Raw genomic sequence first — 17,500 nt, 5'->3', positions numbered from 1 at the left:
AAGGCTTTGGTCAGCCTGAGGCTATAGTAGAAAACACTTGCTCAAGGTGCCATGCAGTAGGACAGAACTTGGAACCATGTGGTTGGTAAGCAAGCTTCTTACCACACAGCCACATTGAAACAACAGCAGTGCATTTCAATAGAAATATGGTAATGAAAGGAGTAAGAGAGGACTAGGATGCGATATGAAGGAGACCTGGTTGCTATTTTTAGCAGACTGAATGACTATAGAGAGGCTCCCCTTGTTTTGCTTATGTGATGTGTTCATTGTGAAAGTCTTTTGTGCATAAATAATGAAAAATAACATCCTTTCTGCTAGAATTAATTTCAGTTTTGGCTTTCAGGCAATGCCACGTTGAAAGGAATGGGCAACCAGTTTACAGTCTTCTTCAAATATTGTTTTATATATATGTATACACACACACACACACACACACACACACACACATATATGCACACACACATAGATGCACACACAGACTCATATTCATTTGTATACACCAATGCGAGGACATTTTGTCATGCTGAAGAAACTAAGAGCAGCACGAAGTAAAGCTTTAACCTTGACTGGATAGTGTTACACACACATATATGCATGCATGTGTGTGTGTGTGTGTGCGTTGTCTGTGGGTGTGTACTACATGCACACACACACACACACACATGCATGACTACCAAGTAGATGATGCCTAAATTCCAATGTTTCTAGGTTGGAGACAGGCTCTTTGAAAAATAAAACCAGAAGAGCATACACAACCGTGTGTGTGTGTGTGTGTGTGTGTGTGTGTAGGTAGTACACTCTATATTACTAGAATATTTGAACATGAATGCCCGGAGGTGGTTCAAGCCAAATAAAAGAATGTCTGTCAGAACTTAACAGACAGTAAAGCAAGAAATGTGTCAGACATGAATGCAACCCACTCATCGTTCATACGTCACTGGAAACATTTTGTGGTTTAGCCAAGACAGCTTTGATAAAGCAGGCCAATGGTCAGTGTCCCAGCCATATCCATTTCCTCCTTCAGCCCACCCACCGTTTGACTCAACACTTTAATTTTCAACTAAACGCATCCCTGCTGTTTAACCCTTTACTGTTCTGATTACACAGTCAAATATAATGCTTAGTTATTCGTGTTATTTTGAATTAATCATGCATTATTATCTTGTAGCTTCAAGATTTCAATGACATCATCATCATCATTTAACATCCGCTCTCCATACTAGCATGGGTTGGACGGTTCAACTGGGGTCTGGGAAGCCCATTTAACATCCGCTCTCCATACTAGCATGGGTTGGACGGTTCAACTGGGGTCTGGGAAGCCAGAAGGCTGTACCAGGCCCAGTCTGATCTGGCAGTGTTTCTACGGCTGGATGCCCTTCCTAATGCCAACCACTCCGTGAGTGTAGTGGGTGCTTTTTACATGCCACCGGCACAGGTGCCAGGGGAGGCTGGCAAATGGCCATGATCAGATGGTGCTTTTTAGAATGACATTGTAGGGTAGATGTGAAAGGTTGGATCTGGCCATCTTGAACATAAAAGAGGCGGAATATTTAGGCTGGATATGACTGGTTTAAATTCTAAAGAGTTAAGGACAGCGCTGTTTGGAGTTGTTCTGCTTTTGTCTGCACCAACCTATGAGGTTCTAGTTTCTTTTTCTGCACAAGTCTTGGAGAAATAAACTTATGGTTGCTGTCTTCCCTTCTGCCTAAGACATAAAAAAAAAACAAAGCTATCATTTGTAAGGTTCTATTATTAACAGAGCTCTCTCACTTACGGAGCTCTTTCATCGATCGAGCTCTCTCATTGATACAATTCTCATTAACAGAGCTCTCTTATTAATGAAATTAACAAAACTCTGCCATTAACAAAACTCTATCATTAATTGAGCTCTCTCATTAACAAAACTGTCATAAACAAAATTCTATCATTAATGGAGCTCTCTCATTATTAAAGATATCTCATTAACAAAACTCTATAACCAATAATGCTCTGACATTAACAAAATGCTTTGATAACAGAGTTCTCCTTTTATCAAAACCCTGTTATGAACAAAAATCAATCTTTAACAAAGTTGTTATTAACAGCTCTCTCATTAACAAAACTATTAAAAAAAAGATCTCTATCATTAATAGTAATCACCATGTGGAGTTACATATTGGAATTTTTAAAAGATTTCATTGACTGAATTTGCAAAAAACAAATTATTTGGTTGTTTTTACTTTGACCCCAAAAAGTATGGTTAAGTATGCCAATTATTAAAAAACATGTTAATTTATAGTGAGATAACTAGTATTTTAATTATTGACTTGTAAACAATGAAAAGTAAAGTTGACCTAGGATGGATTTGAACTCAGAACATGGAGAGCTGGAACAATTGCTGCAAAGTAATTTGACGCTCTGATGATTTTGGCAATCAGCTGCTTTAGGAAGGTAATACCTTAATACCATTTTGGGAACAGATAGAGATCGTGCACCTGCATAAGCACCACCACCACCACCACCACCACCACCACCTCCACCACCATCTCCACCACAACCACCACCACCACCATCATCATCCATAAAAACTGTACAATCAGCATTTTCAGTTACAACTAAGGACTTGACTATCTTTGTTTTTTTTAATTCTCTTGTATTCTGAACTTCTTTTGTCACTATTTCGGTACCTTAGAGATTGTTGGACTGTAACCTTCAAAATATGATATGATAAAGCAATAAAATTAAACACCTATCAATCAACTGTGGCACCATTCTTCATTTTTCAGGATTCAGTTCCATCCATAACCATGTTTTTGGTTGGTATGTTGAATATTTCTCCTTCAGTTTTCTATTAAACAATAATTCACCAGCAACCCAAGAACCCATAGAATAATCGTTATGTTCTGAATGCTTCTTGACAAATATGATACCATTTTTGTGTGTGCGCGCACGTGCATGTGTGTGTGTGTGTGAGCGCACATGTGTGTGTGTGTGTGTGTATGTGTGTGTGTGTATGGATGGATAGATAAGTGTATACAATGCAAAACATGCATAACAGGCTCATCACACTTCCTTTATGAATGTATTTTGGGCAAGTCAATGTTTGTGTATACAAATTAACACACATGGTATGTGCGTGTGAATGTGTATGAGAGAGAGACAGAGAGAGTGTGTGTGTGTGTGTGTGTGCATGCATGGCTGTGTGTACACAGTATCTTACCCACTGAATATTACTAGTATCCGTGTGAAACCATGGTATGAATTTCATTCTATATTTACCTATAAACATGCATAACACATTCAACACACTTCCTTCATGAATGTGTTTTGGCCAATTCAATGGATATGTGTATAAACAACAATAGATGCATGATGTGTGTATGTACAAGAGAGTATGTGTGATCCCTTCCTTTTTTAATTCTTTTAAATTTCCCTGGTGCAGGTTTCTAATTAACAGGGCCCCATCATTTGCATTCAGATAATAAAAACAGTAAAGTGTTTGATGCTATATCTTAGAAAAGTCTTACATATTTTCAATGTTTCATTTACCTATGAACTGAAATTACAAAGGTTATGCATGAAACAGTCTTTTCCTTTGCCTAAAAAGCCTACATGTGCCAATGGTTCTGGGCTACAAATATAAGGCAGTGAATTGGCGGAGTTGTTGAAGAATTGGCTAGAACACCTCACAGTAGTTGTTGCGACACAAGGTGTTCTGGGTTCAAATGCTGCCAAGGTTCACCTTACCTAATATTCTTTAGCAGGTTGATTAAAAAAAAGTACTCACCCAGAGCAATGGATTGGCAGAACCGTAAAACGTCAGACCAAATGTCTTTTAGTATTTGTTGTGACTGTCATTGTCTGAGTTCAACTCCTGCTTAGGTCAACTTTGCCTTTCAAATTTCCAGGGTCAGTATACTGACTCTCTATCGGTTACAACAACAGGGGTATGGTTGATCCAGTCACCAGAACAGCTTGCTTGTGAAATTAATGTGCAGGTGGCTGAGCGCTCCACAGACATGCATGCCTTTAATGGAGTTCTCAGTATGTGACAAGAACAACCCTTTGTATTGCAAGTACAACTCATTTATTGCCAGCTGAGTGTATTGGAGCAATGTGAAATAAAGTGTCTTGCTCAAGAACAGAATGCACCACCAGGAATTGAACTCACGACCTTACAGTTGTGAGCTGCATGCCCTAACCCTTAAAGGGGTACCAATCCAAGGTAGTGGATTGGTAAAAGTGTAAGAATGTTGGACAGGGTACCTTGTAGTGTTTGTTTTAGCTCTTTGCATTCTGAGTTCAAATCCTACTGTAGCCCAGTCAAAGGTCATGGATGTGATATCTTTCTTTTACTTGTTTCAGTCATTAGATTATATATATATTGCCTTTTAGTTGAACAAATCAACCCCATGACTTATTTTTTGTAAGCCTAGTACTTACTCTATCAGTTCCTTTTGCTGAACCACTAAGATACGGGGACATAAACACACCAACATCGGTTGTCAAGTGATGGTGGGGCAATATCAATATATACCTACATGGGCGAGCTGCAGAAGGTGGCGAGCTGGCAGAATCATTAGCAGTATTTCGTCTTCCGTTACATTCTGAGTTCAAATTCCGCCGAGGTCGACTTTGCCTTTCATCCTTTCGGGGTCGATAAATTAAGTACCAGTTATGCACTGGAGTTGATGTAATCAACTTAATCCCTTTGTCTGTTCTTGTTTGTCCCCTTTGTGTTCAGCCCCTTGTGGACCATAAAGAAATAATAAATATATACACACACATGTACATATACCCATACATGAAATTAATATAAAGAGTTAGGTGCAATGTAATACCATAAAGGAAAAATTCCATCGTCACTAAGCGTGACAGGGATTTTTGAGTCAGTCATGGGGTGGCTACCTCCCTCGTCAGCATGTGTGCATACATCTGTGCTCTTCCTACAGCATTAAGAGTATTTTAACTCTTATTTCTAGCAATGTAGGTCATCAGCACACTTTGATAAACCCATACATGTATATATACACCTACACATGCACATACATCCACATATAGATATACACTTACTCACACACAAATAAACAGAACCAAATACAAAACAAGTCTGACCACCATTACCAAGAATTGCCAAAACTAGTAAAAATAATAATCTCAGAGACTTCAGAATTTGGCGTTGTTACTGTTATTTCCTATCCCACTAGTAATTCTATATCCTCTCACAGACAAACAGAAGTGTTTATAAAAAAAAAAATGAAAATGTTATTCTATCTTTAACAATCTTAGACCGACAACACCGAAATGGAAGCTGCTATACCATCTCTGTAACCACTTCACCCTCAAACCTGTTGTTCTTATGGTTCAAAGCACTTAATTACACCCAAATGATAAAACAAATTGTGGATAAGTAGGATTATGTGTGGGGGGGGGCATCATCTTCATCATCATCATCATCATCATCATCATCATCATCATCATCATCGTTTAACGTCCGTTTTCCATGCTAGCATGGGTTGGACAGTTCGACCAGGGTCTGGGAAGCCAGGAGGCTGCACCAGGCTCCAGTCTGATCTGGCAGTGTTTCTACAGCTGGATGCCCTTCCTAATGCCACCCACTCCGTGAGTGTAGTGGGTGCTTTTTATGTGCCACCGGCACAGGTGCCAGAGGAGGCTGGCAACAACCATGATCGGTTGGTGCTTTTACGTGTCACTAACACAGATGCCAGTCAGGCAGCGCTGGCATCAGTCACGTTCAGATGGTGCTTTTTATGTGTTGCCAGCACGGGTATCTTAACTATAATTTCCATTTGATTTTTATTTTGATGTTTGTGTTGACGTACTTGACTCAATAGGTCTCCTCAAGAACAGCAGGATCACTCTACGATCCAAGGTTAGCACAGCAGGCCGTCCTGCGAGCCATGAACTCACTTCATTTGTCAGGTCTTCACAGTCACAGCATATCTCAGGGGTCTTATATATATATATATATATATATATATATATATATATATATATAAACACAGATACATAGATATAGATATAGATATGCATGTAATTCATTCCTCAAGTGCATGAAACCATAAATAACAGCATGTAATCATTGGGTTGAACACCAACAATATATGGGTGGTGGCTATGGTTGTGCAGCGAAGCTGTTCATGTTGCAACCACATGCCTTGAACTGGGGCAAATGTCTTCTATGCTACTCTTCTCCAACCAAAGCCTCACGATTGGATAACGCTGACAAAAACTAAATGAAACCTGATGTGTAACTGTGTATATATGTGTAAATATATATATCCAGTTAAAAGAAGAAGAAAATGGAGATAAGGAAGTTAGCAATTATTTATTATTAACAAATTGGTCATCTTTGCTTCTTACAGCCATTTCAATTAATACTAAATCATTTAATTACAAATTTCTACATTAAATTTGTAATTAAATGATTTAGTATTAATTGAAATGGCTGTAAGAAGCAAAGATGACCAATTTGTTAATAATAAATAATTGCTAACTTCCTTATCTCCATTTTCTTCTTCTTTTAACTGGATACAAACTATATGCTTAATGTATACCTATTGTTTTAAGGGAATTTCATTCCCTAACAATACTAGGTATTGAACCAGTATTTCCTTGGATGCAACCAACCCTTCACAAGGTTAACATATCCTCTAATTAAATATATATATATATATATATATATATATATATATATATATATTTATTAAAAAAGGAGATGTGGAACACGAGTTGTGATATATAAAAAGGAAATGAAGAAAATGCTGACAAAATAATTTAAGTAATTTAAGTAATTTAATTAAGTGATAGTTCTTTTAAAAATATGGAACGCTTCACGAATTTGCGTGTCATCCTTGCGCATGGTCCCTGCGCAAGGATGACATGCAAATTCGTGAAGCGTTCCATATTTTTAAAAGAACTTTCACCTAATTAAATTACTTAAATTACTTAAATTATTTTGTCAGCATTTTCTTCATTTCCTTTATATATAATATATATATATATATATATATATATATATAGATAGATAGATAGATAGATAGATAGTGAAAATTTTCAAAAAACAAAAGACGAAGACAGGTGTGTAAACAACAAACAGATGTATTAATTTAACGCTCAGGAAGTGAGAAAGTCTTTTACGTTTCAAGCCTATGCTCTTCAACAGAAAGGAACACAGAAATAAACAGGGAGAGAAAATAGAAAAAGTTTAGTGGTTAGCAATCTATATATATATGTATAAATATGTCCAACCCGTGCTAGCGCGGAAAACGGACGTTAAACGATGATGATGATGATGATATATATATTAATATTATCTGCATAGATTTTTCCACAGAATTCTGAGCCAGTCACATTTCATAAACAAATATGTCTATGCAAACAATATGATTGAAGACAAAAAAGAAGTTAATGAGAGTATATGCATATTTTAAGGATCATTCTCCTTTCATCAGTACCATATCCAACATATGTGTCTATATATATGTGTGTGTGGGTATATGTATATATATAATTAAGTCTATGTCCAGTCATAGACTGACCAATGGTTTCATATCCACAAAGGCTTCACAGATCTCTCATATATGGGAATATATATATATATATATGTGCATAGATCTTTCCATCCTGGGTTCAAATACCACCAAAGCCTACTTGGGTATTAGACCTCATCCTTTGTCCAGTTTAACAGCACCACTTGGCACCTTGGGTAGATTTAGCAAAGTCTACCATATGTTGCAAGCATAGGGGACAGGTGTCCAGATTGAAGATACTTTTCTTCACATCTTGCTTCCACTGGTCTTAGAGACCCTGTAACATGTCATGAGCACTGCTTCTCCAACTAACTAAACAAAAAAAAAACTCACACATGTATCACATGATCAACCAGACTATTGGATGTTATACATCACTGGTCACTATGCCTTTTAGACCAAAGAATTACTCAATACTTTTTAGGAGGGGACACATTTATAAACTTTTACAAGAGGGAGATATAGACACACACACATGCACGCACACACACATATATCATCATCATCCTAATTTAACGTCCACTTTCCATGCTAGTATGGGTTAGATGGCTTGACTGGAACTGGTAAGCCAGAGAACTGCACTAGGTTCAGACAAACTGTATATATATATATATAAAGTTACATATGTGTGTATGTGAGTGAGTATATATGTATGTGTATGTATGTATAAATAGATATATGTATATATAAAATTATATATAAATAATAATTTATGAAGATTGACGGTAAGTAAGCAATAACCACACATTTTTTATTGCTTATATATATATAATTAATAATGTGAAGAAGCAAGATGTGGTTTCCTCTTAACTCAGTAGCTGGAGCAATGAATAAGAACTGCTAACCCATGTACCATATTACACACCTCAGGGTTTTTTCCCCACTAACATCTGGTGTATATTTACACCTATCTTTTTTCGTATTGCTGTTTTATAGTTTAATCATCTTAATAGTGGTTTTACTTGGCTCAGCTTTATTTATTTATTTATTTTATCAGATAGACGAGAAGTAAGTGTTCAATGCAGGTGTATGGTAATTAGATGAGTTTAAAATATAAAACATATGTGATGCAGGGTGAATTCATGCATGTAGTGAATGCATGAATATATAACTGGCACTCCGTCAGTTATGGCGGTGAGCATTCTAGAAGATCCAATCTATGGAACAGCCAGCTCATGAAATTGAGGGACAAGTGACTGAGTAGACTTACATATTCTTAATGCAGTTCTCAGGAATGATTCAGTATGACATCGGATGTGACAAGGCTGGCCCTTTGAAATACAGGTACAACTCATTTTTGCCAGCTGAGTGAACTGGAGCAACAAGAAATAAAGTGTCTTGTTCAAGAACACAATGCGTTGCCAAGAATTGAACTCACGACCTGACAATCTTGAGCTGAATACCCCTAACCATTTAGCCACGCACCTTCACAGTATATATTGAATATGTGAATATTATGTATGATTTATGCATTTGCTTTATATTCTTACTAGTTTAAGTTCCTGAGCCACGGCCATGCTGGAGCACTACCTTGATGGGTTTTACTCAGTTATATCTACTCTGAGACTTATTTTATTAACTATGAAAGAGAAAAGTAAATTTTTACCCAACTGAGATTTGAACTCAGAATGTAAAGTAACGTAACAAAATACCACATCACATTTTCTCCAATACTCTGACACACACACACATGATGGACTTCTTTCAGTTTCCATCTGCCAAGTCCTCTCGTGCAGCATTGGTTGACCCGGGGCTATTTGCAGTAAACGCTTTTTCAATGTACCACACAGTAGGACTGAACCTGAAACCATGTGATTGGGAAGCAAGCTATTTAACCATGCATCCATGCCTGTGTCTAAGCATCTTTAAGAAAAATGAAGAATACAATGGCTGCTGTAGTCTGAGAAAATAAGATGTCTAATAAGATGGTGCGGAGGGCAACATGGCAGGAATGCTTTTGATTATGGTAATCTGACCAGTGCTGACCATGGGCTAAACAATAGCACCTCTATCTACTTACGTGAATAGCTTGAAATAGCAGTCAAATCACCATTGAATCACATTGTTGCCTTTTAAAAACGCTACTCTGTAATCTTTTATTTGTTTTACTTGTTTTGCTCATACTACTGTGGCCATGCTGGGGCACTGCCTGAAGGGCTTAGTCACACAAAATGACCCTATCATTCTCTTTTGCTGAACTCTTAAGTAACAGGGATGTAAACAAACCAACATCGTTATTCAATCAGTGGTGGGGGACAAACACAAACTCAGACATACATTCACATATACATATATTAGCTTCCAAATAACTTCCATCTAACAGATAAACTCACAAGGCATTGGTTGGCCCATGGTGGGACTGAAGCTGAAACCACATGGGTACAAAGCAAGCTTCTTCACCACACTTCCATGACTGTGCCCATTAGAAAAAAGAAAAATCGGAAGGCTGCCGCCATTTGAATGATTTGATCCATAACCTGCTGGATCAAGGGGCTAAACAACATGATTTCTTGCAAGGCTGCCATAGAAGCATCAGTCAAAATTTACAGAGAGTCACGGAAGAATAAACTTACATAGCATTTTGATGTTTACATGTCAGTAGAGCATCTGCAAATCTTAGAGAGGTGCATGCTACTTCCTGCCTCTGCGTACGTTAAGCTTGCCTTCCTGCCATCATTCTATAACAGACAGGTTTCGCCTCCACGTACACAATATCGTATAAAATGGTGTTGTTTATTTTAAAATGCTCCTCATCATACTAGTTGACACGTAACCTTTGATAGCAGGAAAAGCCCCTCCCACATCCCATTGCAGATTTTAATTTCATCATTTTATTATATGAATATATCACCATATATCTTAATATCATTTACTGGAAAGGCAGACGAGGAAGTGTGTATGTGGTAGCTCAACCCGCAAGAAACAGCAGCCAGACCTCGCTCAAATCCTATCTTATTATCTTAACCCTTTAGCATTCAAATTACTTTATCAAGTGTAATGCATATTCATTCCCATTATTTTGAATTAATCATGCATGACCTTGTAGCTGGACTATTCAGCAATCACCTGATATCTCGGCGCCTTTCTGTACGATCTCATTGTGGAGATTTCAATGATAAGATTCTTTATTGTTAGAATGACATTATAGGTTAGATGTGAGAGGCCAACTCTAGCTGGTTTGATCATGAAACAGGTGGAATATTTGGGTCTCAAATGGCTGGATTAAATGCTAAAGGGGAGTCCACTGCATGAAAGATGAAATAAATAAGTAAAATAAAATATCTTTGACAACAGGTCAGTTGAATCGGGTTAATTACAGGATCCCCAGTACTTAACTGGCACCCTATTTTATCAGTCCTGAAAGGATGAAGGGTAAAGTTGACCTCAGCAGGATTTGAACTCAGTATATAAAGAATAGGTGCAGGAGTGGCTGTGTGATAAGTAGCTTGCTTACCAACCACATGGTTCCAGGTTCATTCCCACTGCGTGGCACTTTGGGCAAGTGTCTTCTACTATAGCCTCAGGCCGACCAAAGCCTTGTGAGTGGATTTGGTAGACAGAAACTAAAAGAAGCCCGTTGTATATATGTATATATATATATATATATATATATATATATATATATATATATATATATATATGTGTGTGTGTGTGTGTGTGTGTGGTGTGTGTGTGTGTGGTGTGTTTTCATGTCTGTGTTTGTCACCCCAACATGGTGTGTTTATGTTCCCGTAACTTAGCAGTTTGGCAAAAGAATCTGATAGAATAATTACTAGGCTTACAAAGAATAAGTCCTGGGGTCAATTTGCTCGACTAAAGGCGGTACTCCAGCATGGCCGCAGTCAAATGGCTGAAACAAGTAAAAGAGTAACCAGAAAAAATGCTGCTAAATGCAGCCAACTTGCTGCCTTAATAAGGATAATCATTTTTTCTACTTTTAACACAAGGCCAGCAACTTTAAGGGGAGGGGTTAGTCAAACACATTGATCTCAGTATACAACTGATATACAACAGTGGAATTTGAACTCAGAATGTAAAGACAGACAAAATGCTGCTAAGTATTTTGCCCAGTGTGCTAATGATTCTGCCAGCTTGCCACGTTCATAATAACAACAACAACAATAATATGGTGTGTTTCTACACAATTTCTGTCCAGTAAATTTCACTTGCAACATATTGATCAGCCCAAAGCAATGAAGACATTTACTTCAAGTACCATGTAGTGGGAATGAACCAAGAACCATGTGGTTGTGAAACAAACTTCCTAACCATGTAGCAATATAATAAGTTATTATTATTTTGCAGCAGAAGACACCCTGATAGGTGGGGGACAGAAACTGTTGAGAGCAGAGCTGTATTCCAAACAGAATTTAGATCCATTCTTCTGAGTTCAAATTCCACTGAAGCTAACCTTTTGACCTGCCGTGTTATCAATAAAGTACCAACATTTCTTCTGGCTCTTCACATTTTGAGTTCAAATTCTGCTGAGGTTGACTTTGCCTAGAATCCTTTCGAGGTCAATGAAATAAAAACCTGCTGAGCACTGGCGTCAATGTAATTGAATTTCCCCTTCCCTCAAAAACTTCAGGCCCTGACCAAAATTTGAAATCATTAATATCATTTATTAAGAACATGGCAAGTATGCAGAATCATTAGAGTATCAGAATAAATGCTTTGCAGTATTTCTTCTGAGCCTTTATGTTCTGAGTTCAAATCCCACTGAGGCCAACTTTTCCTTTCATCCCTTCAGGGGTCAATAAAATAAAGTACCAGTTATTTGCTGAGGTTGATAGAATCAAGTAATAACCTCCCCTAAAACCTGTTGGCCTTGTGCCTAAATCAGAAACCATTATTATTATTATTGTGTATATATTTCACCAGTGGAAATGAAATGAACCAATGATTGGCCCATGAAAACCTGTAATTAATGACTCTATAATTTCTCAAATACTATAAATAGATAAATAAATAATAAGCAACCAGAAATTTGTTAGCGAAGACTATAGTTGACAGACTGAATCCCAGGGTGTAATATTCATCATTATTATATTATATTCATTATAATATATCATATTATTAGATTCAGGGTATCATATTCATTATAATGAATTTAGTTAAATAACTTTGTTATTACTGACCCCTTAGCACTCAAATTATTCTGTCAAATGTAATGCTTCTTCATCTACAATGTTTTGAATTAATCTTGGCATTACCTTGTAGCTTTGAGATTTCAATGATGTGATTGTTGACTTTTAGAATGACATTGTAGGGTAGGTGTGAGAGGCTGAATCTGATCAGTTTAAACATAAAACAAGCAGAATATTTTGACCAAATATGGTCGGTTTAAAAACAGAAAATTAATATCATAGAACCTGGGACTGTTGTGTATGATGGTAAGAGAATGGAATTGGTATTGAAGGGGTTAGGAAAGAATTGAATTAAGTAATTGAAATGATAATTATGAAGCTAATATCACACTTATTAGTTCCTTTTAATTAGTAGAAGCAAGTGCTCACCCAAATAGTGTTTATTATAATAATCAGATTATAAAGTATTGTGTTTAACAGCCTCATAATGTCAGGCCAATGTACCAAAAACTGTGTAGAAAATACTGGGTGCAGCAGGAAAACCTCCCATGTTTTACATAGCCATCAGTCTGGCACTAATAAAGCTAGGCAGGTGGTAATAGTGTTTCCATGTAGCTAATGCTTCATCATTTTGTTTCTTCTTTTTTTTCCAGTTATTATCATGGTTGGACTGGTAGATATTGTGTGTTTTCTGTTGAAACATTTATCGAGAGTGGTGAATAGGAGAAGTTTTTATTGTCGCACCCCATACAACGCAATGTGCAAGCAATTTACTGAAATGTGACTGTCTGTAAAACTAATCAGTAGAGGAGTAGGAAAAAGTCAGGCTACATTTATCTTTTAAGACATTGTAATTAGCTGATAAACGGAAGAGTCTACAGCAGAGCTTCTCAAACTATTTAATGTGGCATACCGGCAGTTTTTTTTTTTCCCCATGTGCCAAGGACCGGTAATATTTCTTAGTAATATTAATTTATACCGGAAATAATATGTACAATGAATATAATAAAAGTTGACAATTCTTTTTATCTTATATTTATTTTGTAACCAAATAATACAATATTACATAAACCTTTTATAAGCATTTTATAATGCTTCTTTCTTTTCTGGAAACTTGCTGCGTACCGGCAGCCGATGGCTCGTGGACTGGCACCAGTCTGCAGACCACCAGTCTGAGTAGCACTGGTCTACAGCACAGTTCATAGTCACAGGTTTGTAAAATGGAAATATTAAATTTATTGGTTCAGTCTGGATCATGGTATTATGGGGGAAAAAAACTTTTCTAGGGTTTAAATGAAGCTCAAATATAGAAGTTTGTTATCCTTATACTCACCTCCTCCTATATGTATGTCTATATATATATATATATATAATATATATATATATATATATATATATATATATATATATATATATATATTATATATATATATATATTTATAATATATATTATATATATATATATAATATATATATATATATTATATATATCTCTTATTATAAAAGGCAGATTTTATCTGCCTCCCTTTGTCACTTATAGAAATCTACGATATAGGATTTCTTCAATTACAATTTACCTAGCATTTTTAAGAGTAGAATGCATCGGGTCATGCCAGGTCCAGTTTTTAAAATTTAAACTCCAATTAAGCAAAATTTATAGAAAACTCACATTCTGGTGTGTATGTCAAATGCTTTTCTTAATGTGGTTTACACCACACGCACACGCACAGTGTGCAACGAATAAAATGAAAGTAATTCACTGTGCGTGTGTTGACAGGTAGACAATAGAATGCGATGGCGATGGCGATGTAATATTTGTTTCTGTCTATCACGCTGATAGATACATGAGTAAAATGTATGGCAAGCTAAGAGATAAGAGTGAGTGAAAATGTTCTTGGAAGAGAGTAAATAGAGAGAGTGATTTGAAGAAGACTTTACATTAAATAACCGTAGTGGCTTGTATATATATATATATACATACATTAGACAGTAAGGTGTGATTTGAGGGAGATTTGGCTGCTATTTCTACCATGTCTAGCTGCCATGTAGGGGTCTTCCTCATAGGCTCATACATACATATATACATAGATAAGACAGTAAGGTGTGATTTGGGGGAAATTTGGCTGCTATTTCTACCAGCTCTAGCTACCATGTAGAGGTCCCCCTCATTGGCTCATATATATATACATACATAAGACAGTAAGGTGTGATTTGAGGGAGATTTGGCTGCTGTTTCTACCAGGTCTGTTAGGCCTTCTCATGTAAACTCAAGCTTTCTCATGCCTTGAACATAAGACCAAAGCAGAGAATGTATTCTTTTATTCTTCTGCTTTTTCCAGCCATTGGTCTGTGGCCATGCTGGGGCAATGCCTTGAAGAATTGTAGTTTAATGAATCAACTCCAGTTTTATTTTTGTAAGCATTGTACTTATTCTATCTGTTTCCTTTGTCAAACCACTAGGTGACAGGGATGTAAACAAACCAACATTCGTTGTCAAGCAGTGGTGGAGGACAATCACAAGCACAGACACGCACACATACACACATACATGCATACACATATACACACATACATACATACATACATATATATATATGTGTGTATATATATATTGCAGCGTGGAAGGTGTTTGTAAGCCATTTAAGAAACACACAAAAACCGTTAGATTCACTTCAACATTTAAATTTAATTTGCCAAAATATTTTCCTCGCTTTGAGACCGCGACCTGTTCACTGACAAAAATATCGTGCTAACAGGTCGCGGTCTCAAAGCGACGAAAATATTTTGACAAATTAAATTTAAATGTTGAAGTGAATCTAACGGTTTTTGTGTGTTTCTTAAATGGCTTATAAACACCTTCAACGCTGCAACTGTTTTCGTTCCAGCACACGATCTCAGATCAAGTCACTTGCTATGCAAGTACATCTCTGTAACTATATATATATTTATATATATATATATATATATGTATATTGGTAAAAACAGTAAGATAACAAAAGAAAGAAAGAGACCTCAATATTATGTAAATAGAGGAAATCTTTATATATAAAAGTGAGGTTGTGTGTCTGTCTCCTACGATTTAGATTCCTTACTCCCACATTTTGCGGTGCAGTTTAACCAAAACCGGGTATCTTATAGTCGTGATTCATATCGAGACCGTCTGGGTATTAGCGCGCGTCTACGATGAGTCTACGATCTAAAAAAAAATTTACCATCAATTTTTCCTATTTTTAATCCATTTTTGACATATATAAGGGAAGTAACTCTCTAAAATTTATTATTAAATCTCAGAACGTAAAAAGCTACAGTAACACCCCTCCCCCTTTGTGGTTAGCCATATTGAGATGGCTATTATACTTTACATCTCTAAAAATGCTTATATAATTATTTCCCTTACAAACCCGAGCAACGCCGGGCGATACTGCTAGTATATATATATATATCACTTGTATGTTCTCCTACCATCATACACAGCGGAGGCAAGCAGCTTGAATTGGCAGATTTTGTTTAATGACTAACATTCTTTAATGTTTGTTTTCCCTGTTGGCATGGGTTAGATGGTTTGACTGGAGCTGGCACCAGGCTCCAATTATCTGTTTTTGCTTGGGTGCTACAGCTGGATGCCCTCCCTAACACCAACACTTTACAGAGTATCATGGGTGCCTTTTACATGTCACGGGCATGGGTATCTTTTACGTGCTACCAACCTCTGTCACAAATCAATTGTATGATTCACACTTCATCTCTATATATAAACGGCAAAATGTCTGTCTGTCTGTGTATGTGTGTGTCCTTTATACAAATCCACAATCCTTCAGTTAGAGGGCTCGCACTTTCTATGGTCATTCAAAACCGTCCAAGGATGGTCGTGCACATCTTTACATTTCCCTAGTCACCCCACAAAGCCATTAAAAAATCAATAGAAGTGACCTTTTTGTGAATTTTCTATCCAAAACCCAATCAAAATGCCCGAAACTTGATACGCCAATTGAATACCAGCTAGCTGTATGTGATTGGTCAGAGATTTGGACAGTACTCGCGTGTATGTGCGCACACACGCTGCTGTATATGCATGCACTAGCACTATGACCCGGCAACGCCGGGTCATAGTGCTAGTCAACAATAAAGTGTTTCACAAGCAGTAAAAGAACCGAAAGACTGCAATCAAATGTTTTTGTTTGTAAAGATGCCATATTTAGAACTCTAGGAAGCCATTCAGTAGACTCTAACAATATACAAATCACAGCTTTTTATTTTATATATCTTTTATTGCACCAAGCATAATCAGCAGTCACTTGCCTTGTTAAAAAATAGCAGCCAAATCACACCCTACCATCTTAAATAATGAAGGATATATTAGATGTTGTTGTCCTTGACATAAAAAAAGGGGATGGGATGGAACATTTTTGATCATAAATCTGCTGGACCAGGAAGGACTTGGGTAAAATATTGTCTGTGAAGTGTGAGTGAGGATGTACGAGGAAGGGGGACTATGTGTGTATCTGTGTGTATGTGAGTGTGTTTGTGTGAATGTGCGTGTGTGCAAGTGAGTACATGTGTGTGTGTGTGGTATGCACACCTGTGCATACCTGTGTGTGTGTGTTTGCATCAGCATTGGGAAAACAAGAGATTTCATTTTAAATTCTCTCTCACCACCACCACCACCAACCTCTATCTCACTCGTTATCAGTTCTAGTTTCATACCTCCACACTGATTAGCTCTCTTTAAGCTACCATGTACTACTGACATCTATAATTGATAACATAATGGAACAGGTAGACATACATATATACATACATATATATATATATATTATATATATATATATATATATATATATATATATATATATATATTATATATATACACACATATCTATA

The 17,500-nt window shown here is 36.7% G+C and overlaps 1 protein-coding gene, 1 long non-coding RNA gene and 1 pseudogene across 2 annotated transcripts in view; 1 reads left to right on the top strand and 2 right to left on the bottom strand.

The window, feature by feature from the left end:
• LOC118764903 overlaps positions 1–10,575 on the bottom strand; it is a 20,306-nt gene extending 9,731 nt beyond the window's left edge. Inside the window, exon 1 of the long non-coding RNA XR_005000739.1 lies at positions 10,498–10,575. This is a non-coding gene — a long non-coding RNA (uncharacterized LOC118764903). The remainder of the gene's footprint in view (positions 1–10,497) is intronic.
• The window catches only part of LOC115215377 (integrin alpha-4-like), a 205,572-nt gene that overhangs the window by 161,730 nt on the left and 26,342 nt on the right, over positions 1–17,500 (bottom strand). The window lies entirely within an intron of this gene.
• On the top strand, positions 6,798–6,912 carry LOC115215980 (annotated as a pseudogene).

This window comes from Octopus sinensis, linkage group LG9 (assembly GCF_006345805.1).
Source record: "Octopus sinensis linkage group LG9, ASM634580v1, whole genome shotgun sequence".
In the NCBI taxonomy this organism is placed as follows: domain Eukaryota; kingdom Metazoa; phylum Mollusca; class Cephalopoda; order Octopoda; family Octopodidae; genus Octopus; species Octopus sinensis.
The sequence above is the reverse complement of the archived record's forward strand: the minus strand, read 5'-3'. Positions and strand labels throughout refer to the sequence as shown.